Genomic DNA, 25,454 nt, shown 5'->3' with positions numbered 1-25,454 from the left:
GAAGCTGCCAGCTTTGGTTTACCAATTTAAGGATGTACTTGCTAGGTCTTTGCAGTTTTATTGATCTTTCTGTTATGGTGTAAAGTGAATGTTACTGTCCAGCCATTATATGTATTTTCTAAAAATGAGGAAGTACCAAATGGGACAGTGCCCCTTGACTTTGTCCCTCCTTTAAAGAAGATTTACAGGAAGTCCCACTCAAGACTGTGTGTATATAGCCCAGTGGTTGGAACCATATCGTATGACTGCTCTGTAAGGGAAGCTAGGAAATAGATTGTTGTTTTGGACTGGTTACATTGTTGCTCCAATAGAATTGGGGTTCTATTGGAGGGAGAAGGGAGAACTTTATCTGGGGGCTAACTTGATATCTTTGCTGTAGATTATAATCTTTGGGACAAAATACAGATTTTGTTTCTTTTCTTTTTTTATTAAAGATTTTACTTATTTTTTGACAGAGAGAGACAGCGAGAGAGGAACATAAGTAGGGGAGTGAGAGAGGGAGAAGCAGACTTCTCACTGAGCAGAGAGCCTGATGCGGGGCTCGATCCCAGGACCGCCTGATCATGACCTGAGCCAAAGGCAGCTTAACGACCGAGCCACCCAGGCGCCCCTAGATTTTGTTTATTTGTCAGGATCCGTGTATTAATTAGTTTCTCAATATACTTTTAGACAAATGACCCTCCTTTCTCCTGTTTTCTTTATTAAGAACATTTAGGAAACAACATAGGTGCCACTTGAGAACTTCTTCTCTTTTTTGTTATCCTGATCTGGCTTTGATGAGGTACTAACAAAATATGTAGGAGGAGTTCATGGCTTAGGTGTTGCACACACTAATACTGATACTACTACTGTTGATGATGATGATGGTAATGATGATAAGGACTTACTGGGATTTTTAATTACTTTCTGATCCTAGGACCTGCAGGTAACGTACTTGACATGGAACCATTAAGGAAGGTATCTCATTGTTTCTAGGATTCAGTTTTGTGATACAATAATTATAAAGCTGGTTTAGAAACTAGAAAGTTTAAAAGAATTTAGATAGAAAACAAGAGTTTAAAATTGAATATCATCGAATTAAATGACCAAGTAGAAGACAGGTTGAGCCTTAAATACAGTCTATAATTAAATGTTAGAAAACACTATTTTACATAATTCTAAAAAGTTTGTTTCCGCTGAGAACAATGCTGTTTTTCACTGAAATGGAAATTTAGTGTTGTACATCTAATGTGAAAAAAGTGGAGAATTAGAAGTAACCATTGAAACTCTAAACAACGGAGGGCACCTGGGTGGCTCAGTCCGGGAAGCGTCTGCCTTTGGCTCAGCTCATGATTCCAGGGTCCTGGGATCGAGTCCCACGTTGGACTTCTGGGCAGTGGGCAGTCTGCTTCTCTGTCTATGCCTTCCCTCTGCTCATGATCTCTCTCTTTCTCTCTCTCTCTCTCGGATAAATAAATTAAATGTTAAAAAAAAAAAAGAATCTAACCAATGGGAAGAGCCCTATAAAACTTGTAGAGTTTCTGTAGGTTGGAGCCATTGGCTGTTATTACAAGAAAGTTAAGGATTATCAAATTCTCACCCTGGAATGTACCCTGAACATTCAGCAACAGTGTCTTTTGTGTCCTTGCAGAGATACACTGTTGAACCATTGTTATGAACTACCCAGACAAATTTATGTTCTAATGCCCAATTCTTTAGTATTTTTCTTCTTTTGTTGAATGTCTGTGCGTACATGCTTGTCTGCTTTTCTCAGTGTAGATGCATTGAGAAAGAAACTGACAGAATCCCATGATAGAAACTGTGCTGGGAAAAGTACAAATTAATGTGTATGTCAGGGATCTCCTTTACAGTATGTTTTAGAATCAACAGCTCATCCTTTGTGCCAGGCAGTGATGGGCTTTCTAGCCCACAAATTTCTTTTCTGTTATAAGGGGTTAGATAAGAAAAGTTATGGCAAAACTAAAAAGTTTAATTTGATGCTTTCCTTAAACACATGTCAGTGTTTTATGATAGCTACTGAAGAGAAAGACTTATTTTCTTTGAATGAGAAAATGTCAGCGTATTTTATAGTTTTTTTTGGTCATCCAGGGTTGAAGCATAGGTTAATTTACTCTTTTGATATTTTTACCATTTTTAATAAATAACAAAGATTTTAGTATGCTTGATCAAGTTAATTTTAAAATGGTAATTAAAAAAATTACAATGGAACTGATGGGTATTCGTTGAGCAAACCCGGACACATGGTGCTTTGAGTTTGTATTTCTGATGCCTTCATTGTCCTACTGCCTACGTAACTTCAGGCAACTGGTTGAGCCTTAGAACTGGATGTGTGAGGAGAGCACTGATGGGACTGAGACACTGGGTCTTGGGAAGAAGGTTCACTATGTAGGGGGATTGTAGGATGACCCTTATCCTAGTGGAGGAGAAGAAGAAGGTCAAAGACCTGGAATTAGGGAAATCTTCACTCTCCTGTAATCTGAGGGCAGTAGTTCTGATCCTGGCAGGCTCTGTGATCCTTTTGTGTAACAAGTACATTGGACTGTACCCTTTATTATTCTGAGGTGAAATTCATAAATAATATAATCTACCTATACACATAATAACAACACTGCTCTGAATAGAATTACCATAAAGGGGAAAACCAAAATCTTGATAAGGTAATAATATGTTTTAAAAATGTAAATGTTCAGGCATAGATACCATAGGAAATGCAAGGAATGTGTGTATCTAGAAGCACACTGAATGTGAGAGGAGTGAAGGCGGGTTGTATATGTATAGCCTTATTAGCTTAAATAACAAGAATGCCCTTCCCTAGTGATGTGCCTTTTTCTCAAGCAGATGACTAGTCTTGGTAAAGTTCTCAGTGCAGCAGAGTGCGATTTTCCCCCCCTCCTTTTTCATAAAAGTTGGATTCCTGAAACTGTTTAAAAAATGCATTGTGTTTATATGTGAAATAGATGCAGACTCTAGATATTATTAATATATTTTTTAATCTACCTGAATGTTCAGTGAGACATTGAGAACTCATACAGGAGTATGGAATTTTTTATATGGGACAAACCTATCATTAGAAGACGTATAGAACCTTTGACTTCTGTCCACTTAATGGCAGTTGCAGTCTCCAGTATCATAATCAAAAAGATTCGATTAATTTAATGACTTAATGGTTTAAATTTCTGTATGGCCTGAAACACCCAAATCAGTATTTTAAAAAACCCCAAAGATTTTTAAAGATATAAAATTTATATGTATGTATGAATGATTTCCATTTATAGGAACATATAAAGTCATATATAAAAATCATATCTATTCATATGTATTCATATATATGTATGTATATATATATATATGAATGAATGAATAATGTCAAAAGGCTCCTTGAATGAAACAGCTTAATTGGGCAATTTCCAAAGGGTATGAATAAGCAATATATAGAGGAGGAAATGCAGGAAAACATGGAAGAGTTTCATCCTTACTGGTGGTCAGAGAAACACAAATTAAAATGAGATGCTGTATTTTGCTGAGTATGTTGGATTTTCTTCCCCCAGGAGATCCTGTGCTCCTAAGGTTGTGGGGAAATGTGATACATTGCTGGTACATCCAAGTATATTTGAATTACTACCATCTTCCGGGAAAGTAATTTTTTGATAGGTATAAAAATAAAAAATATGTATGCCCCTTGATTTAGCAATTCTGTTTTATGACCCTCTCCCCTACTGATAGGAAAAGACTTGTCTGCAAGGATAGGGATATAATCACCGATTACATTATTGTTGATAGCCGCCAGAAGCGTCACAACAGCTCTTCATCTACTCTCCGCTTCCCTTCCGTGCCCTCCCCTCTCTCTTCTTTCCTCTCTTTCTTCAGTGGTACATTCTGGAATAATTCCATGCAGGTAGAGATAAAGCTTCCTTATCCTTTCATTTATGGATTTATAGAATACTTCTTTGTGCTCTTATTCATGGATTCCTAGAAATAGTGTTCTATCTTACGTACATATTTTATTTAACCACTTACCTTCTGATGGACATTTAGTGTTTTTCCTAGTAAATGGTTATTGTAAATATTGTCTATGGACGTGTTTTGACTGGGACTTGATAGAGCCCTAACTTTTTTTAACTTGCACCTTGAAATGATAGCGTAGTTAGAGAAGAGATGCAGGAGTAGTGCAGAGACCCCCCCGCCGACCCCTCACTGCAGTTCTGTGATGCTCCTGTGTCTTACATCACCATAATACAGTTGTCAAAACAGGAAATGAATATTGATCCAGTACAATGAACGGTTAGACAGTTCTTACGCACCCATTGTCTTTTTTTCTAGTTCAGGGGCCCCATTTTGGATCTCATAGTGCATTTAGTTGTCATGCTGATGTCTCTCAATCTGGGACAGTTTCTCTGTCTTTGTCTTTTGTGACAGTGACACTTTTGGAGACTACTCGTCAGTTATGTTGCAAAATGCCGCCTCATTGGGGCTTTTCTGGCATTTCCTCATGGCTAGTTTCAGCTGTGCATTTGATCAAGACTACGAGAATGACAGACATGTGTCCTCGGTGTGTCAGTCATACCGAGGAGATTCTGGGTGCCGTAATGTCTCTTTATAGTTAACGTTAACATATAGTACCTGGTTGTTAAATTTATTTCATTAAGTTGGTGGCTTTTGCCATTCTCCAGTATAGAGTTATTACTGTCCCCTTTGGAATGAATAAGTATTTGGTGATACTTTGAGATTATGCAAATACTGTTTCTCATCATGCTTTCACCATAAAATTTAGCCATTGATTATTCTTGCCTGCAACAGTTAATACTATAGTATTTATCAAGCGGTGATTTTTCTATTTCCACCATGGGTCTACATTAATTAATTGGAATCTTGCTATAAGGAAGAGCATGGACTCCTTTCTGTTTACTTCATTATAGAGTCAAGGTTATGTCTTTATTTTGTGGAGCATAATAATCTCTTACTATCATTATTTTATTCCTTGAATTGTGCTTGCGTTGACCAGTGTAAATTCCTTTCGGTGACTCCTTTCTGGTGCATGGGATAGACCTAGCCTCAGTCCTGAATGGAGCCATTTCTCCATGGATCCTGGTTCCTTTCACTGGTGACTGGTATAAAGACCCCTAATTCGTATGCTCTTTGCTAGCGGGGTGTCATTGCTTCTAGGCAATGTTCGGGGACAGAGTTAGGAGATGTATATATGTGTACAGACTGTATCTGTATCTGTTTATCTGTGTATGTATTAAGAAGCATGAGGTCATAGTACTCTCTCTATTTCAACTGCATGGGGTTTATTTCTAGCCTTCCCTCCTTTCTTATATGTAACTCCGTTCTAGAGCTGCGAGAAACAAACCTCTCATTTCCCACCATGTATATGTTATTTCTTTAATCCTATTAAGCATATAAAGTCATTTTGGAATTACTAACCCAATCTCCTATGAAAAAGACATTTTACTAACTGGAATATAATGTTTAAGTCCTTTTTGTCTTTCATCTTGCAAGATGTAGCCAAAATGTTACTTTCCAAAGTTAGATTGAATGTGGTTATGTTATTAATTTGTGATTCAATTAAGTTCATTTGAAGCCACTTGTATTCCATTATGGATTCTGCCCACTTCCTGTCTGGTTTTAATTTTTTTGTATTTTTTATTTTTTAGTATGAGAAACATTAGCATGATTTTCAGCCTCAGAACTATGCTAAGTAGTTTACTGAGAGAAGGATCATTGCCCTGTCACTCCTCCCGCCCTCCCCATTACTCTGTTCTTTTCATCCTCATCCCCTCTATCTCCCAGTAGCTTCTGGCTGCTTCTTGCTTTTTTCCACATACAAGCACACGTCAGGTTGTGACTTTCCTATTTCTGTCATGCCTTTTATTTTTATTAATTGCAATTCTACTGTGAAGAACTGTTTTTTTTTTTTCATTTTAGTTATTTATATCAGTATGGACTCATGATTATTTATTCTGTGGGTCATAATCCCACAGAGTAAATTGTACCAAATTCTGGATGTGGAATCTATGTAATTTTTAAAAATTTCCCTCTGTGGGCGTCTGGGTGGCTCAGTGGGTTAAAGCCTCTGCCTTTGGCTCAGGTCATGGTCTCAGGGTCCTGGGATCGAGCCCCACATCGGGCTCTCTGCTCAGCAGGGAGCCTGTTTCCCCGTCTCTCTCTCTCAGCCTGCCTCTCTGCCTACTTGTGATCTCTATCTGTCAAATAAATAAATAAAATCTTTTGAAAAAAAATTTCCCTTTGTTTTTTTTTACTTAACTGATAACATATTTTAGATATTCTTTTATTCTGTACTACAGCCTATGAACTTTGTATCAGGTGGTAAGGGATTGTCCCCGTTCTTCTGTGTGGCTGTCCCCTACTCCACTGTGGCCGCAGCAGGGTTTAATCTGTGGTATTCCTGTGTGTGGACATTTAGGTTGTTTCCATTAATTCGTAATTCCGAATAACGCTGCAGCAAGTAAACTTTGGCACAGAGATGTTTATGTTGTTGGAGGGGTGTCTTCTGGATACATTTCTAGAGTGGAGACTGCTAGGTTGAAAGGTAAGTGCACGTAGAGATATTACCGAAATGCTCTTCAAAAGGGTTGTGCGGATTTGCATTCTTAAAGGGCAATGTATGAATCTTGGACAGTTCTGCAGCCCCTCAAACAGTGTAGGGGAACATGGTGTCCCAGGGTGACCACTTTCATTTCTCGCCATCTCCGATTCTATGTTTGGCCATTTTTATATCTTAGTTAATTGTTCATGTCGTTTTCTTATTTCTTATCCGCTGTCTCAGTTTTTGGAAGTTTTTTATGTATTACAGATAATTTGTCTGTAATATGTGTCACAACAGACACATCCTCCCAGTTTTTCAATTGCCTTTTGACTAGGCTTATGGTGTTTAGTGACACGTAAAATACTTCATTACAGTTAAAAAATGTTTTTCTCCAGTTTCTCCTGGATATCGAATCCTAATTTGACCATAGCCTTTCTGGAAGCTGACACTCATGGTTTCCTCTAGTGCTTGTTTGGGTTTTCTTTCATGTTTGCATCACCGATCCGTTTGGGGTGTGTGTATAAGACACTGTTGAGCTATAGCTCTGCTTTCGTCCTGTCCAAATAGCTCTTTAAATGTCCCACCGTTTGTTATTGAACATTTCAACTTTTCCCCAGTGTTTTGAGATGCCATCTTTATCATACGTTACATTTCCAGATTGACCTATGTCTAACTTGGGCTTCTCGCCTTATGCCACGGGTATCTTTATTTATGTTCCATCCACTCTGTGTTTATGGAGGTTTTATTTATGATATCTCGTGGAATTAATCTCTCTTTGTGGTCTTTAATTTTTCATGTTTTTTTTTCCTCTCACTATTGTTGCACGTCAGTTTCTTGAAATGAACATTATTATCACTTTTCTAACTCCATGACAAAAGCGGTTGGTACTTTTCCGGGTAAATAAAAATTAATCATAAATTAACTTGGGGAGAACCGATATTTTTATGATGTTGATTCATCCCACCCAAGGATAGAAGAGGGTACGTTTATTCAGATCTGCTTCTCTTACTTTCAGGAGTGTATTAGTCTTTTTCCCAATATTGGTTTGGGATATAGCTTGTGAAGTTTATCCCTAAGAATTTTATGGTTTTTGTTTGCTATCTTAAATGCCTTCTCTACCTCTGATGGAGATTTTATTTTTTGTCCTCAGCTTGGTTATTGTTTGTGCCCGCAAAGGCTGTTGTTACTTTATTTTATATTTTAACTTAATTTTTTTATCATCAATTTTTATAAATTTTTGTAGGATTTTCTAGGTGCATTGTCGCTTCATCTGCAAATAGAGGTTCCTTTCTTTACCAGTTTTTATCCTTTAATTTATCTCTCTTGCCTCATTACATTGGCAGTAAGCTCATTGGCTTGAGGGGGGAACTTCTTGGAGGATATTCATTGGACAGGAGATAAGTCTCTATCTTCTGTAAATCAGCATTTACTGGAAACGTCTTTCAGCTAGCTCCCTTTTTCTGCGGGTTCTTTTGGGATATTTTCCATTTCATATCATCCGGCTCTATGTTAGACTGAAATCCTTTCATACTTCCAACTGCTGTTTAGTTTTATAAGGGGTGGTTGCAGCATTATTTCATTCATGGATATTTATAAGTTACAATTTTGTTGTCAATTGTAGCTTCAGAATTAAAGTGCTCTTTTCATGGTTAAGTCTTTTGGCTTGAATTCTGCTTTGCTCTCTTTTGCTTGTTACTGCTTTGTATACCCTTTTGATTTTAGCCATTCTGAATTGTGCTTTAGACATGTCTCTTATATGTAGAATAGAGTTGGGTCTTGCTTTGTGAGCCAGATTTGAAATCTTGTTGTTCTGTTGATATGGCTGATACATTTGGTCTCAAGTCTGTGGTCGTATTTTATAATCCTACATTATTTTGGATTTGCTGTGTTTCTCTATGAGATGTATTTTATTTTAAATTAATGACATGTTATTTAGGAACATTTATATTATTCTGTGGTTACCTTTGTCTCTGTACCTCTTAAATGCCTGTAATCCTCTGTTACCCATCGAATTGTTTACCTTCTGTTGTGTTAGAGTTTAATGGTACCCTTTAACTTCCGACTTTTGTCAACCAAAGAATTTATTTTACTTTCTCAACTCCTTTCCCTTTTCTTCCCGTTCTTTTTGCATTACTTCCGTTTTGTTAGGACATATAACATTTGCATATTAATCTTCAACTTTCAAAGGTTAATGTCTCCACCTTTATTTTCATCATAGATTTAGTTATGTGTATGAATGGTCTTATCACTCCTTTTCCTTTCATATGATAGGTGCATTAAGCTAGATTCTTTGAGAAAGGATAGTGATTCTTCTGTGTTTAAAAGAGTTTTTACAAGGCATTGATGCTTGAAGGACAGCTTGGTTGGATATAAAATCCATTATTCATACTTTCTTTCATTCAATTTCTAAACAGTGTCTGTTCCCTTGTTGCTTTGCATTGTGTTTTGTTTTAGACAACTCTGATGCCAATCAGATTCGTTTGCCTCTGTTCATTGTTGTGTCTTTTTTTTTTTTTTAAAGATTTTATTTATTTTATTAGAGAGAGAGAGAGAGAGAGAGCACACAAGCAGGGGGAGTGGCAGGCAGAGGGAGAAGCAGGCTCCCCTCTCAGCAAGAAGCCTGATGTGTGGCTGGATCCCAGGACCCACCTGACCGGAAGGCAGACACTCAACTGACTGAGCCACCCAGGCATCCCTGTTTTGTCTTTTTTTTTTTTTTTTTTTTTTTTGGCCTAGAGGCCTTGAGCTTATCTTTATGTTTGAAACCCAAGAGTTTTCTAAGATTTATTTGGGAGTTGACTGTTTCAGGTAAATTCTTCCAGGCATTGGTTGGCACTTCAAATATGTAGATTCAGATCTTTTATTTCTGCAAAGTTTTCTTGGATTATAGTTTTAAATATTTGTTTTACCCCCCTCTGTGGGGGTTTTTTTTTGTTTTTTTTTTTACTTTTCTGTTGGGACTGCAGTTTTATGAATGTTATTCCTTCTTTCCTGTTTTCTAATTCTACCACTTCTGATGTTATTTTTTAACTTTTCTTTTAATCTCATTTTTATTATCTTGATTGTTTTACCGCATTTCTTCAATACCCCCTATTAAATTTTTATTTGAGTGTGAGGATGGATCTTTATATTTAGATGGCGTCATTTTGGGGTGGGCTGGTCGGGAAGGACCTTTGAAGGCGTAAGTCTAAATATAGACATCGGATGAGTTCTGTAATATTTACTCGTAGTCAGTAAGAGAAGAACATTCCAGACAGAGCAGGAAAACACTAAAACAAAAACAAAAACTTTTTTTTTTTTTTTTAAATTTCTATTCTTAAGCGCTACCATTCAGGTTGCGCTGTTTTCAGGCAAGACGTAGCTTATTATGAGGAATGGAAATTATATGTGGGTAGTGTTTTGTTCTGTTTGGAACTAATTCACAAAGGGTTCATTATGATCAGTAGTGGTGGATAGAATAAATGAATTATTTTCCCACTAGTAACTTGTGGATGTGAAGCAGAGAATGAGTGGCATTGTTGTCCATGCCATTGGCCACCTCGTAGAATAGACTACCACGTGGGGAGATCCTTTTAGCCATTTCTTGAGCAAATGCTGTCACTCAGCTCTTTCCTGTTAGATACTGTAAGAGGCACTGGGGACATGGACCCTTTCTGAAAAAGAGCTGAAAATAAGCCTCTTTCGACCAGATCTTTAGATACAGTTCTATTCTGTGTTGAATGGCTTATGGACAGACTCAGGTATAATTAAATTTTGTAGTTCCTGAAAGATGAATGAACATTGCTTTTGAAATTTATTGGAAGAACAAATTTTAGAATATACTACATTGAATTTTAAAAACTTTTGTAATAATTGTAATAATTCTAGTCTCCACGTGTTAGGAGCATGTGACTCTTGATCTTAGAGTCATGAGTTCAAGCTCCATGTTGGGCAGAGATTACTTAAAAAAAAAAAAAAAAGACATTATATTTGAAGTTAGTTTTCTTATAAATGTGTGCCAAACCAAGAAAAACTGAGGATGAATTTCCTGCCAGAAAACACTGTTAGCAGTATTGGATTCTTTACATTCATTGCTTAAACCATGACTATTCTAGGACTAGTTTTTTTTTTTTGTTTTTTTTTTTATTATTAAGATGATTAAAACTAGGGCAGGTTGTCACTTGTCTGGAATTGTTCTTTCAATAAGTAAGACTTTATGAGCAGTGAATGTTGTCTGTCACCGTCTACATCTGTGATTCCCTTTATTCTGACTGAAAGAAAATCTTTACTTCCTGCAAGTAGCTTTATGTAGAAAGCTGGCATCACAGAGCAGTTTTGGATCGACTCTTTTGCCTTAAAAAACACTGAAAGATGAAATTTAACACTGATGTTTCTGTTCAGCAAGGTGAGGCTCTTTGTAACAGGGCAGCGTTTAAAGCTGTGTTTCTTGTTTACTAACCTGCAAAGAGGCATCTTTTTCTATCATCAAAGTTTTCCAACATCAGGATGTGATTTTAAGAAAATAACAGTCTTTGATGCCAAGGATACAATTTAGTGCCTGAAATGAACAATCAGAAATGAAAAAGCAGGTTGGGAAGGGTACATGGCTTCAGTTGTGTTTGTTGCGTCACAATGATTGGGAATATTTAGCTCAAGTGTCTTTCCCGGTGGCCCGCTTTAGCTCAGTTGTTTTAGTTGTCATGAATGCACTTACAGTTCCGTGAAAGGATGGCGTCTCGGGGTGGATGAATCCCTGTAAGGACATTACAGAACACTGGTAAAGTGTGATCTGGAGTCTGAATGTTTCTAGGTAGAAACAGCCCTGTGTATGCCCACCTTTAGGAAATCCATTTTTTTTTTTCCTGCTGCTTATTTGGGTATCTTACTCCTCCTACTACTTCCCCTTCCCCCCTACTCTGTGACTGGACAGCCTGCATTGGAATTCTGTGTTCTTTCCATTTTACCCTGCTTTGCAAATTTATTGAATTCCTACTCTGTGGCAGACATTGTGTTAGAGGCCAAAGATTTAAAAAAAAAAAAAAAATGAAGGCCAAGTCCTGTCTTTTACTTGAGAGGAAAGACAGTATGCCAGTTACCAATTTAAAGTTTCTCAGCCTCCTGTACAGTCTTTATGGGACCAGAAGCCAACCCTGAAGTAATTCTCCCTTGTTAGTCTCTGCAGTATTAGCTCTGTCAATAGAGGGCGCCGGAGAGAAACCGCAAGGTGGGAGGGGCAGGAACGCTCTTCTCTGGGGTGCAGCCCTCCTTCCTCTCTCCTTCCCGGCATGAGGCACCGGTGGCTGGTGGCTGCGTGGACCGTATGGTGTGGCTGCTGGGACAGCATCCATCCTGCCTCCTTTCCCCGATCTTGCAGGCCACATGGCTGATGTTCTTTCTGTTCCTCCTTCTGACTGGATAACATTTATTTTTCTGGTATCCAGCTCTAACAGCACTTCTCTCTTAAAGTCTTCCTTAAACTCCAGCCCCCGTGAAGTTTCCTAACTTACAGGTCTTTAGAGCAGCCCGTACTTACCGTAGCTGCCCTGTAACGTTTTGCTGGCTTGTGTTTTCTTTCCCTGCAAACTGCGAACTCCAGTTTCCTTCAGTGTGCCCAGTGTCCTGCAGGGCCTCTCAGATGCCTAGTGAATTGATTCAAATCTTCTATTATGCTCTTTACTCCTTGCTTCTACCCAGTAAACATTGCTTCTGAGGGAAAATAATAGCTTTTATTGAGTAATGTGTGAAGTACTCCTGCATACTCTGATTACTTAGCCTTACGATAAACCTGCAGAAGCACGTACGTTATGAGGGATGAAGTATCTTCCCCCAGGTTTACGTGGCTGGGAAGGGACGGAGTTTTTTTCAAACCTGGGTCTGTCCCACTTCAAAGACCCATACATGTTCAGAAGATGTTAAAACTTAGACCAGTTTCTGTATGTTTTTCTCTCTCACTTTTTAAAAACTTGGTACGTTTCTGATGCTTTTTCTTTTTTTTTTAAAGATTTATTTATTTATTTATTTGACTGAGAGAGATCACAAGTAGACAGAGAGGTAGGCAGAGAGAGAGAGGGAGAGAGAGAGGGAAGCAGGTTCCCTGCTGAGCAGAGAGCCCGATGTGGGACTCGATCCCAGGATCCTGAGATCATGACCCTAGCCGAAGGCAGCGGCTTAACCCACTGAGCCACCCAGGCGCCCCTGATGCTTTCTTTTCATTATAGTTAGTGTAGTTCCAGTAGAGAGCCCTAAAATCCAGCATTTCGTTAAAAATTCCTAGTTGTGGGGCGCCTGGGTGGCTCAGCGGGTTAAACCTCTGCCTTTGGCTCAGGTCATGATCCTGGGGTTCTGGGATCAAGCCCTGCATCCGGCTCTCTGTTCAGTGGTGAGCCTGCTTCCCGCTCTCTCTCTGCCTGCCTCTCTGCCAACTTGTGATCTCTGTCAAATAAATAAATAAAATCTTTAAAAAAATTAAAAAAATTCCTAGTTGTATTTATACTTAGAGATTTATCTGTTAGCAGAAGGTTGCTTGTGAATAGTGTCTTGTCCTCTTCAAAGTTGGAATTAATAAAATGGTTCTTTCATCTCCCACAGTTATTTCTAGGGAAAGGAAATCACAGAGGAAAAAACCATAATGTCCATTTTATGACTGTTGTATAATCCCACCTGGGGATAAATTGTGTTTTCTTTGTCATTGATTTTTGTTTGTTAAAGGCTTATGTTGTGACATTGATTTTCAAAGTCATAGATACTTTATCTAGGAATCATTCAGAATTGAATAAGAAATGCTATATTTATTATAAAGGCTCATGTTTTATGAAGCTGATCTTAGTGTTTAAAATAGATGATTTTTAAAAATACCTTTGGTTGTTGATCCATAGACTTTTCAAACTATTTTACTAGCCAATTATAAAACGGTAGCTTGCAGATTGTAGAACATTTGGAAAATACAATTTAAAAGTCACCTGTACCCCCTTATGTAGTGGTTACCATGGTTAAGATGTTGGCATATGACTTTCTAATCTTTTTTCTGTATTTGTTTCTCTTTGACATAAAGGAAATTGTTTTGTAGTATTTTTGTATCATACTTGGAAAAAATGAGTTTAACCCATGTTATATTAATTTTAAATGGCTGCATAATGTTTCATTTTAGAGATCTATTATTTATGTACATTCTTTGGCCAAGTACTTAGGTTTTATCCAATATATCACTTACTGAAATAATTATATTATAACCATCAAATAAATTAACAAGTTTGGGTATAATTTTTTGTGTTCATTTCTGGTTATTATATACTAAGTAGATCAGATTCTCAAAGGTGGAACTTGGGGTCAAAGAATGAGCATTTTAAGAATTCTAGATATGTTTTGTCTCATTGTTCTCTAGATGAGATGTACCGATCAACCTCCTTACTAGTCGTGTGTGAGAGTGAGGGGGAGACGCTTTTCTCTCCTGTGCCACTGGAATTCCTAATTTTGTCTTTGCTAATTTTTTTTTTTTTTTTAAAGATTTTATTTATTTATTTGACAGAGAGATCACAAGCAGGCAGAGAGGCAGGCAGAGAGAGAGAGGAGGAAGCAGGCTCCCCTAGAGAGCAGAGAGCCCGATGCGGGGCTCGATCCCAGGACTCCGAGATCACGACCTGAGCCGAAGGCAGCGGCTTAACCCACTGAGCCACCCAGGCGCCCCTGTCTTTGCTAATTTAATGGGGATTGGGATGATAGCTCATTGTTTTAATAGCTGTCTCTTTGATAACCAGTGAAATTAATATTTTTATATTTGGGTTAGTTACCATTTGTATTGTCTTTATTTTAGATTTCATGTCTTTCAAGTATACGCATATGAGCTTCTTGTATTTTGAGAATAAGCTATAAGAGAACTTTCCAAAGTTAAGACTTCTTTATCATGCTCATGCAAATAGTAATAAGATTAAATTTTACTTTCGAATTTTGAGAAAAGGTTTTACAGATCTAGTATGAATTTAATAATATCCTTGTGTACCCTCTATTGTCTGCTTGAGTACTTTCGTGAGTATTAAAAAAAAAAAAGGAAATTGAGATTGTGGAATGCTATAATTATTTAGCTCATAAATAATGACTTATATTTCTAAAATAAAATGAAGTATTTATCCAAGGGAATAGAAAATAATGACTTTCAAATTCTTTAGGAACTATAGGTGAGTTAGATGCTTTATGACTCCTGCCCTAGAGGTTTTGTGGTTTGCATATATAAGCTACCATTTGTCGTCCTGTCTCTTGTCTTTGGCCCTCTCCTGCTTTTCTTTCTGAATCCTTGGACTAGTTCCTGCGGAAACTCTGAGTTCACAGTGGTGCCCTCTGGGCCAGGGCATCTCTGGGCCGGCAGATTGTGAGCAGCCGCTGCTGCTGGGCGCAGGTGCGCGTGCAGATGGCGTGGCGGGGCCAGCCTGCCTTCTGCTTGGCAGGGCCCGAGAGGTGATGGATAATACAGCTTGCTCTGCATCATGGTCTGAGGCAAGGGGAGCAGGAGGACCAGCCTGTGTGAAAGTCCGAGCTGGCAGAACAAACACACACACTTAATTGACTCTGTAGTTTTATTAAACTTCCTTATTAATGCTCTTCAGCAGTGGCCTCAGCGCTTGCCAGTTTGTCTCCCTGCCACCTCTCTTGCCGTGTATCTTCAGAGGGATGTGAGAGTCATAGCTACGGAAAGGGGGGACAGCAGCCCTCCTGTTGTCAATGCGTATCACATACTGTAGTGTGGGCTCCACGGCAGTGTAAGGGCGGCTTAGTATGTGCCTCAGTCTGTTCTTTTTCCTTTCCTCCTACTTGTCTCCAAAATGGGGAGGACATACTCCTAGAGTAGAGAAGCCAGGGAAGGACATACCCCTAGAGTAGAGAAGCCAGGGTACTGCTTTTGTTGTTAATACCAGGACACTAGGATGTTTACATAAGGTTACTGTCTACCTATTAGGAGTTTTTCCTTTTTTAACATTTATTTATTTTTTTAAAGATTTATTTATTTATTTGAGAGAGCATGAGCGAGCGAGTGCATGAGCAGGGGGAGGGGCAGGGGCAGAGGGGGAGAGAGGATCTCCAGCAGACTCCTGCTGAGTGCAGAGCCTGTCATGGGGCTCTCGCCTGTGACCCAGGCATCATGACCTGATCCAAAATTAAGTTGGGTGCTCCACGGACTGAGCCACCCAGGTGTCCTGAGTTTTTCCTTTTTTTAAAAATTTGTCCTCCAAGTCAGCCTTCTTAGAGAACATATGATGACATGAAGTCGAGGACACTTTACACTCTTTCTTTGCCAGGATTTTACTCTGAATTGAAAAATGTCAAAATGACTAAAGACTTCTGAAATGACTAGCATGGAAGTATTCTCTGTTTGTTACTTACCCTCAGAGTTCACCTGGAGTTTTATAACTGTTTTAGGTAGTTTTCTGTTTGGAGTCCCAAACATCAGGGGATCTTGTGAATTCTGTCTACAACTAAGAAATAAGTGTAATTCGTCTCTGGTTTTCTTCATCTTCTTTTAAGTGCTTATCTATAATGTTCAGAACTGCTCTGGGTTTTTGGTTGGTATTACAGAGAATTTCTGTCTGGGTCACAGAGGACTTAGTTTGTTTTTGGAACTCTGAAATTTCATTATTCTTATGGTTTGAAAATCATGAAGCCTAAAGTGAAAGCCACTGTAGAAAGCTCACTGCTAGGGAATAGGGCTCTGAGACTTTATAGTAATTATCATTTTGCCTTTTTTCCTTTAGGACACCTTACTTTTTGAGGCTTCATTTTTTAGGGTGTTGTTAATGGTGGTTTTAGCAGACCAGAAGGTAAGTCTTCCTTTAACAAAACCTTCTGGACAAATTTGGAAAAACAGTATTTTGAGGGGTCACAATTAAGAGATGTTGGAGCTGCCCATAGTGTTAAGAACTTGCCACAGAGCAAGGCGTGAGATCTCAGGTGCCATCGGAGGGGGTGGCCCTCCAGGCTCTAGTGCAGCCTCTCGCGTGTCATCCTCTCTTCTCATTCCCATGACAAATATTTTAAGTGCGCAAATATTTATGCCTTTTCTGGTCAGTCAGACAGCATTTCGGATACTTTAGCCACTTGAGATAAGGTGATTCTTGTTATTCAGATCAGGTCACTGAAATCCCTCTGAGTCTAAACTTACAGAACTCTCACCTAGCTCTTGGCCACATCAACCGCAAGAGTGAAGCCCGTTCTCAGTAGTGAGACTGTCAACATTTCCAGAAAACGTCCATATCACCTTGAAGGGACACACTGTTACTCTGAAGGTCCCCAGAGGAACCCTGTGAAGGGACATCAGTCCATTGACGTAGAACTCAGTCTCCTTGGGAAGAAGAAGAGGCTCTGAGTTGACAAATGGCGGGGCTAGAACAGAGCTGGCTACTGTCTGCACGCTCTCCAGTCAAGGACGGAACATGGCTGAGAGCAGTGCCTTGGGTTTCCACTACAGGATGGGGTCCGTGTATGCTCGCTTCCCCGTCAGAGCTGTTGTTCAGGAGAATGGTTCTCCTGTTGAACTCTGGAATTTCTTGGGCCAACAGTACATCTGTGGGGTTCGGATGAGGCCGGGTGTTGCTTATTCGGTATCCCAAACCCAGAGAGATGAGTTAATGCTTGAAGGAAATGACATCGAACTTGTATCAAACTCAGCCACTTTGATTCAGCAAGTCACAACAGTTGAAAACGGGGATATCAGAAAAATTTTCGTTGGTGTCTATGTTTCTGAAAAACAAGCAGTTCAGCTTGCTGATGAGTAAGATCTGAGCCGTCCGGAATCAGCAAGATGCCTGATGATTTTTCAGACTTATTTGTGATACTTGAAAGATGCGGTAAAAGCTGTATTGATTTCAGGCTTTTTCTTAGAACAAGAACAACAACAGCTATTTGAACTGTGGGTTTCATCAAGTCAAGAAGAACAACAACCATTTTCCTCTTTCTCAGAAACACAGAGTGAAGAACAGGACAAATGACCAAATTACCTTTCCAGATAGATGCGTTTCTTCCAAGACAGATGTTCTGTACTTAATTCTCCTTAGTTACCGTGCCTCCTACTGATGTCTTCCTAGCACCGCCTGCAAGAGCAGCCTTAATCTCTCGCCCGTGACTTCCTGAAAGGTCAAGACCACGGACATGCTATTACCTTCTCTTGTCACGTCTCATCCATTTAATGACGGTGCTTGACGTCTACCCTAAAAGCTTTTCATAAGACCTAGTTACACTTCAGCTTGGAGGAGCTAACCTCAGGAGAGTTCCTCGTTTCACTAACTTGTAAACAGTCATGCTTGGCAAGAGTTTTTTCCGAGAGCCTGCGGCTACTTTCCTAGGAGGCACAGTTCGAATTCTGGAGGCAGGGAGAGCCCCTTGAGTTCCACAGAAAGAGAAGAGTGGACCCCTCTACCCGGGCATCAGGATGCCATCCTTGGAGTTGTGCAGAGAAGGTTCTACTCCCACATTGTCTGCATTTTCTCCATGTTTATATTAATTCTGTGGTGAAGCATCAGCCGGGCAGAGGTCATAGGAACCAGGGCTAGAGATGACCCTTTGCCCTTTCTCCAAACAGCCCATGAAGGTAACGAAATATGTCCTGACCCCTTGTGGTGACAGACATAAAAACCAGAATGAAGGCCCTTTTCAGTGCTTTTTACCTCTAATGCAAAGTAGAAAATCTTTTCAAGTCCCTGTGCAATGCCCAGCTGCTTCTTTTCTAGCCAGGAGTTTTGAAAGCTAGAGCTACACGGTGTGTGTCTCTAAGGAATGTGGGGAGAAAAATCAAGTTGTCCAGTGCCTTCGGAACTGGATGTTCTCGTGCTTCTAGACGAAATTTGATAACTGACAGCAATATCCAGAATTATTTCTTAGAAGATATCCAGGACATTTGGTCTATCGTCCAGTGGCCCTTTTTCATCTGTTGGATCTCTTCTCCATAATGTTCCTTTTTGTTCCAGGTGGGGCAAGGGCTCGCTATCAGAATCGCCCTTGACTACTGCTCAGGTTATAGGTCCATCCAGAGGTTCATAAATACACACTGCTTTCTTTTTGAGCTGAGCTCAGTGGTCAGTTTATAGTTGGAGGAAGCAGTATCTCTACACCGTAGGGAGCTCTGGTTTCTCCGTCTCTGCTGACTCAGTTGCACCACCGCGCTTCTCGGCCATCAGTCCTGCTCCCGCCATCATTCTTTTTGCTCCCCTTTGCACTGGCTGTGCAGATGTACTCCGGATTGCCGCCCGTGCGGCACGAGGCTGTGTGCAGGCCCTCCTGGTTTTCACTGATACCTTCTTGTAAAACACAGATAACATAAAATTTGCCATTTTAACCATTTTTTAAAAATTCATTAAGTACATTCCCTTTACTGTACAGGCATCGCCACTACCCATCCCTGGAGCTTTCTCATCCTCCCAGACCGAAACTCCATCCCTCATTAAACAATAACCTCCCATCCCCACCCCCGATCCCCGTCCCTGGTAATCCCTCTTCTACTCTCTGTTTTGTCAGTTTGACAGTTCCACATGCCTCTTGTAAGTGGATTCACTGATGCCTTAAAAATAGACCTGAGAAAGCCGCCACCGCCTTCCTCGGCTCTGTGGCGGGCACACCTGAGGGGCCCTCCTCCTTTAAAGACTGATCCCGAGGAGAACCCTAAAAACGAAATAGTGTTCTTCCCCAAAGTCGTACAACCCGCGTGGCTCCAGAGTTGTCCTGACAAAATAAGGAGAATTCCAGGTTACTCAGCCTTTACCTGCGCTCCCAGGCAAGGCTCCCAAGAGGTCTTCAGGCCAGACCGGGAATTCTTTAAGAAATCACATCACTAAAGGCATCTGAAATTAGGGAAGAAAATAAAACCCGGTCTTGAGAAAACAAAAATTAGTAGTTTGTTGAACAAAAGGACACCTTCCTCTGGCTGTCTCTAGAGCAAGGAGACAGACATTTGTGCTTTGAACTCCTTTACATGCTTGGAGTAAAGGAAAAAAAATGTTTTATTTTTAAAAGTGTTTTAAATGTTTTAACAAAATTATCTAAATTTTGGCCAGGTAGCTCTAAAATTATTTCTAATGGAAGATCTATTAAGTTGAAAGGTATTGTCACGGAATAAGAGCTTCTGTAGCATTTGAGTCAGTGCTGTGTGACCCTCTTACTAACTTCTGATAAGTAATCCATGATCCTTTCTGCCACCCGTTTTCATTCCAGCGTTCCCCAGTTAGGACCTGACTCAGCCAGTATGTGCTGAACAATGTATGATGTGAGGACTCAGCGCCATTTTTCATGATGTTCAGTTGTAATTCATTACAACATTCTCCATGTCTGCTCATGAGGGTTCAAAAACAGTTACTGTGTGCGTGTTGCCTGATCAGAAGTTCGGCTAACGAGATGGCACTCTCACCTTTAGCAGCATTTCTGGTGACTCTGTAGAACATTGCTTCCTTGTGCCAGGTCATTGGAGATAAAATAATATTCATCAAAGAGGTACCCAAAAGGAGAAGATCGGTCATTCTTTCCCAGGGCTGGCTGAACTGGAAACTCCCCTAGCGTGAAGATGCTGTGAAACCATGGCTGAAATAAGGGACTGTGTTTAAAAAATAGAGAAAAACCTAATTCCACTGAGGTGTACAAGTAATTTACATCTTCAGGTAAAATGGTCTGACATTAAAGAAAGGCACAGTGCGTCATTGTGTGCAAATAATGGCTGCTCGAAGAAAGTTTTGGCTTCTGCTTTGGGAGAGATGTTTGAAATGTCAGGTGAATTGTATTTCCTAATAGTTACCTTTCAAAAACAGATAAAATTGGATGTGGTATTTAGAAGAAACTGTAAGGCCACTTTTTTTGCAAGGGGGGAGGGATATAAATTGCATAATTTAAGGGAAAACTGATTTTTAATAGAAAAAAACAATAGTTGGTTATTCATTACTCAGGCCTATGGTTGTTAATACTTTTTGAGTCACAGACTCTTTTAATAATCTGATAAAACCTAAGGACATTCTCCCCCCTACCAAAAAGAAGCCCATACGCAAACACTCAAGTTTTCCCACAATTTCAGTTACCGTTTTGGAAGGCCGTGCCTGGATGTCAAGTTTGAAGCTCTTTCTGTAAGGCGACTTGGCATAAGAGAGCCTTGTCATTCATAACACGTAGTTTTTGCCAAACAAGTTCAAGGTGGGGGAGGATCTTATCTGCAAGGCTCACATCACATTCATCCACACAGAGATATATATTAATCTTTCATTGGGGAAGCAGGCCCAAAGCAGCCAGTACAGTTTGTTGTATCAGCTTGCTGAGGGCTCAGATCTCTGTGCTCATAAGTGCCTCGAGTACCACTTTGTAGGAAGGGTTCGTCCAGGCGACCCAGTGACCTTTTAGAAGTAGGATTCTGTTAACCTGCATATTCGACATTAAGCAGCAGAGAATCTTCCTAAACCCATGACTGGACACAGGACCTTTTAGAGCTTAAGTTTTGGGAGCCTTCTCTAAGGGTAAAGGCTGCAGGCCTCACTAATTTTTTTTTTTTTTTTTTAAGGTTTTATGTATTTGAGAGAGAGAGAAAGCGAGAATAAACCTGGGGAGCAGCAGAGGGAGTGGGAGAAGCAGGCTTCCCGCTGAGCAGGGAGCCTGATTCGGGGCTCGTTCCCAGGACCCTGAGATCATGACCTGAGCCGAAGGCAGACGCTTAACAACTGAGCCACCCAGGCGCCCCTCGGCTCACTAATTCTTATGCCCTCTTCACTCAGAAGTGTGTAGTTTCTCTGACAATATTAGTCAGTCTACATTTCTTGAATACTGTTACTTTCTTTTTAATTTTAATTTAATTTTTTACAATTTAAATTCAGTTAATTGACATATAATGTATTATTGGTTTAGGAGGTAGAGGTCAGTGATTCATCAGTTGCAGATAACGCCCAGTGCGCATTACATCATGTGCCCTCCCTCATGCCCATCACCCATTACCCTAATCCTCTCCCAAACCTCCAGCAAGTTACTTTCAGTAAGTGAAAATCCATTTTTAGCAAGAATTCTGCCAGCCAGCAAGCTACGATTTTTACCAATAAGAACTCATTTCTGACACAGTATGCTAATTAGCAACTGAAGGTTCTTATTGGAGATATTGATAATGAAGTAATTATAGTAGCTGTTTCTGGAATGGGGATTCTAACTTGACTGCCCTGGGCTTTGCATTCTTGAGTAGAGCAACCGAATGCCCTTAATTTTAACATTTGAGCTACATAAACATTTCTTTCTTTCTGTCCCAGTATTGTGACAGCACACACTAATTTGTATTCTTTTTTTTTTTTTTTAAGATTTTATTTACTTACTTGACAGAGATCACAAGTAGGCAGAGAGGCAGGCAGAGAGAGAGAGGAGGAAGGAAGCTCCCTACTGAGCAGAGAGCCCAAGGTGGGGCGCGATCCTAGGACCCCGAGATCATGACCTGAGCTGAAGGCAGAGGCTTTAACCCACTGAGCCACCCAGACACCCCGCTAATTTGTATTCTTGATGTCATCGAGGCACCCTCTTCCATACACATCTGCTTGTAATCCTTTTCCCATCAGTAGTGGAGTTGAGCCTCAGTGTCGTGGGGCTCCTGTGTGCTCGCCTTGACCCCAGAGCCTTGTATTGTATGTGGTTGCAGTTTAGTGGATTTTGGTTGAATGAATATTCAGAGTCCCCAGTGAACACATTTTTAGACAGTCTTTTTTTTTTTTTTTTTTTTTTTTTTTTTAGAATAATTTTCACTTTACTACAGAGGCTGCAGGGATCGAATTCACGTATACACTTCATCCAGTTTCCCCTCTTGGTACCTTTTCCATTGCTACATGCATTTGTTGCAACTGTGAAATTAACGTTGGTATATTACTGGTAACTGAACACTGCGCTGTGTTCAGTTTTTTTCCACTGGTTTTCCCAAATGTCCTTTTTCTGCCCCAGGATTTCATCTAGGGTGCTCCACTGCATTTAATTATCTTGTCGTCCTAGTGTCCTTTGGTCTGTAGCAGTTTCTCAGAGTATCCTTGTTTTTGACAGTTTTGAGGAGCACTGTTTTGTTAGAAGGTCAACTGTCTTGTAGAATGTCCTTCAGTTTGGGTTTGTCTGATGTCTTTCTCCTATTTAGAGTGGGGTCATAGGTTTTCAGGAGGAGGACACAGAAGTGAAGTGCCACTCTCATTATATCATATCAGAGGTACATACTAAATAATTTTATTTCTAATGTTTCATTCTCGGAATGGAGAGGTGGGGGAAAGCAAGAAAGCAGCATTTAAATCAGTCAGTTTTGCCATGGAGGAAATTGTGTTAAAGACAAGTAAGGGAACTGAATCTAAAAAAATTTAAATTTATCTGGGAGAATTCAGCCCTTGGTATTCCTGTCATGCCTCCCTTTGGATGTTTGTGAGATGGTAATATTTACTTTATTTAAATGCTTGACTGATACAAATCAGACAAATGAAAAGGCCAGTGGTTTATAGATACACTTTAAGGCAGAACTGCAATAATTTTTGCAAGCCTCTCAAATAACCAGTTTTTTTGAAGTGGGAAAAATCTTTAATTGGATTTTTTTTTTCCTTTTCCTTTGCTGCTGTGTTTTTTTCTTTTCCTGTGTTCTTTTGCATTTGGGTTTATGTTTTTCAAGCTGAGTTAATGTTATTGAGAAACATTTCAAAGCATTTGTCACTGGAGTAGTTTATCCCTTAATTAGTGGTGAGGTGGTTTTGCAGACAGGTGACACGCTTTAATGCATTAGAGAGACTAGTCTTGTTAGTTATTGATTACTGATGAATAAATTACTGCCATTTTTAATCACAAGAAAATTTCTTTTGATGATAATTAATCAGATTCATGCATTTCTTAACCAGTGTAGGATTATCCTCTGTTTTAGTTACAAGAATGAACCTGCCTTGCCTCTGCCCTAGGTTAAGTCAGGAGAGAGGAGACAGGTTTCTAGGTTTGTATTTTGATCTTTACTTTTATTAGGCAGATGAAAAGTATACTTGCTTAAAAATTACTTCAAACTGCCTTTCTTGTTGAGTAGATTTTGAACTACCTGCCTGACAGATGGTGTTGGAAGTAATTACAGAAATCATGTGTTTACCTGTACGTGGACATGTGTTCACCAGATGCACCCTGTTTGCCCAGTGCTGCTGATTTCTTAAAGAAATACACACCTTCTGGCTAGAGTTGCATAACTCTGGAGAGGAGAAGCTGTGCCAGCCGGAGCTCTGTCTCTCTCGGTTGCAGAATCAGCTCTAGTCAGAGGCGTTGGTCAGAAAGGCTAGAGAAGCACTTTCTCAATGTTGATTGCCTTTACATTTTTTGATTTATTAGTTCTTTAATACACCTTTTTATTTATTAGTACTTTAATTTTACCCATCTACAGAATCATTTAAGCACTAGCTCCCCCATATTATATATTCAGTAGCAGTAACAGTAGTCACTCTTTTATTATGATGGTTATAGTTTGTTATATTGTTGTATTATTTGTACTCAGTACTTTTTTTTATTTATAAAATTGCTTTTTTTTTTTTTAAAGATTTTTATTTATTTATTTGACAAACAGATCACAAGTAGGCAGAGAGGCAGGCAGAGAGAGAGAGGAAGAAGCAGGCTCCCCACTGAGCAGAGAGCCCGATGCGGGGCTCGATCCCAGGACCCTGGGATCATGACCTGAGCCGAAGGCAGAGGCTTTAACCCACTGAGCCACCCAGGTGCCCCTGTACTCAGTACTTTTAGAAACCGTGTTTTCCCGAGCCCATGTGAAAGATGTATGTACCCATTCTCCCCATTTCTAAATTCTGATTTGGGAGGTCTGGCTTTTGGATTAAGTGTTGGTTATTATTTTTATTTTTTTAACAATTCATGGGTAATTCCTATACTCGTGAAAATTGGAAATAGCTGCTTTATTTTATTAACCATCAAAACCTAATTTATGTATTCCACCTCATTTCTATTTTACTTTTACTTAAAAAAAAAAAAAGTTAAAAAAACCCTCAACGACAGTGACCCCTTTCGCATGTATGCCTTAAGTGTTCAGTTTTGAAACAGTACATTTAACTGTGTGTAAACCCTGAGGAACAAGGGAAGTCATTGTTTCAAGATTTTGACAGGTGCAAAACTGTAAATAATTACAGGCCTGGGCAGAAGCTAGAACAGAAGTCACACAGCAGCTGGCAGGCCCGACCTGTGACAGGTCTGACCTGAGCTAAGTAGCCTAAATTTCATGGCAAGCTCAGATTTGTTTTATAGTATGAAATTCACCTTCTGCCACAGAACGTTTCTAGTGATTCAGACTAGATACCAGCTGCAAAGGGAGGACTACATGCAGAATATTGAGAAAGAAAATGCCCATTGAGCCACCTTTTGTACGACTTCGGGGCCAGATGGAACTTGTATAGATGAATTCCAAAATTGATTTGCACCCTGACTGAAATAAATCACCCAGCACCAAATGGTATTCAGCAGTCACCTCTGAGGAGGGTGGGCTGGCTTTTTATTTTTATTTTTTTTTTTACTTTTTATGGTACCTACTTCTAAAACATCACGTTTTTTTAGTCTATGAGCATATCTGACTTTTGTATGAAGTTATGTCTGGGAATACCTGAGTGGTAATTTTTTTAGGTCTTATAGAGAGTAAAGTGAATTTTTAATGCAATTTTATCACCGTTGGGTTCCATCAGGCAGTGGCCCACCTTAAAAATACCAGATTCGTCACTGATCCCTAAAGAATCCTGCTCACTGCCGGCAGCTTCCCCTCCACGCCCCGTGTTTTCACCCCGGAAAGCTGCAGTTTGGAAAGGACAGGATTCTGCGAGAGCAGAAATAAAAAGCTGATGGCTGGTGGGCTGTCGAACCCACAGACGCGTTTTCTTTGGCTTGCACAATGTTCCGAAAGTTTGACAGACCCACACATAAGAATCTGTATTTCTAGCTTCCTTAGAAACACGGA

General features: G+C 39.7%; 1 protein-coding gene and 1 pseudogene across 2 annotated transcripts in view; both read left to right on the top strand.

Annotated features, from left to right (window-relative positions):
- The window catches only part of LOC111138564 (CDK5 regulatory subunit associated protein 1 like 1), a 653,240-nt gene that overhangs the window by 114,405 nt on the left and 513,381 nt on the right, over positions 1–25,454 (top strand). The window lies entirely within an intron of this gene.
- On the top strand, positions 2,402–17,286 carry LOC111138583 (annotated as a pseudogene).

Source organism: Enhydra lutris, unplaced genomic scaffold (assembly GCF_002288905.1).
Source record: "Enhydra lutris kenyoni isolate GAN:26980312 unplaced genomic scaffold, ASM228890v2 scaffoldscaffold93, whole genome shotgun sequence".
Classification (NCBI taxonomy): Eukaryota; Metazoa; Chordata; class Mammalia; order Carnivora; family Mustelidae; genus Enhydra; species Enhydra lutris.
The sequence above is the reverse complement of the archived record's forward strand: the minus strand, read 5'-3'. Positions and strand labels throughout refer to the sequence as shown.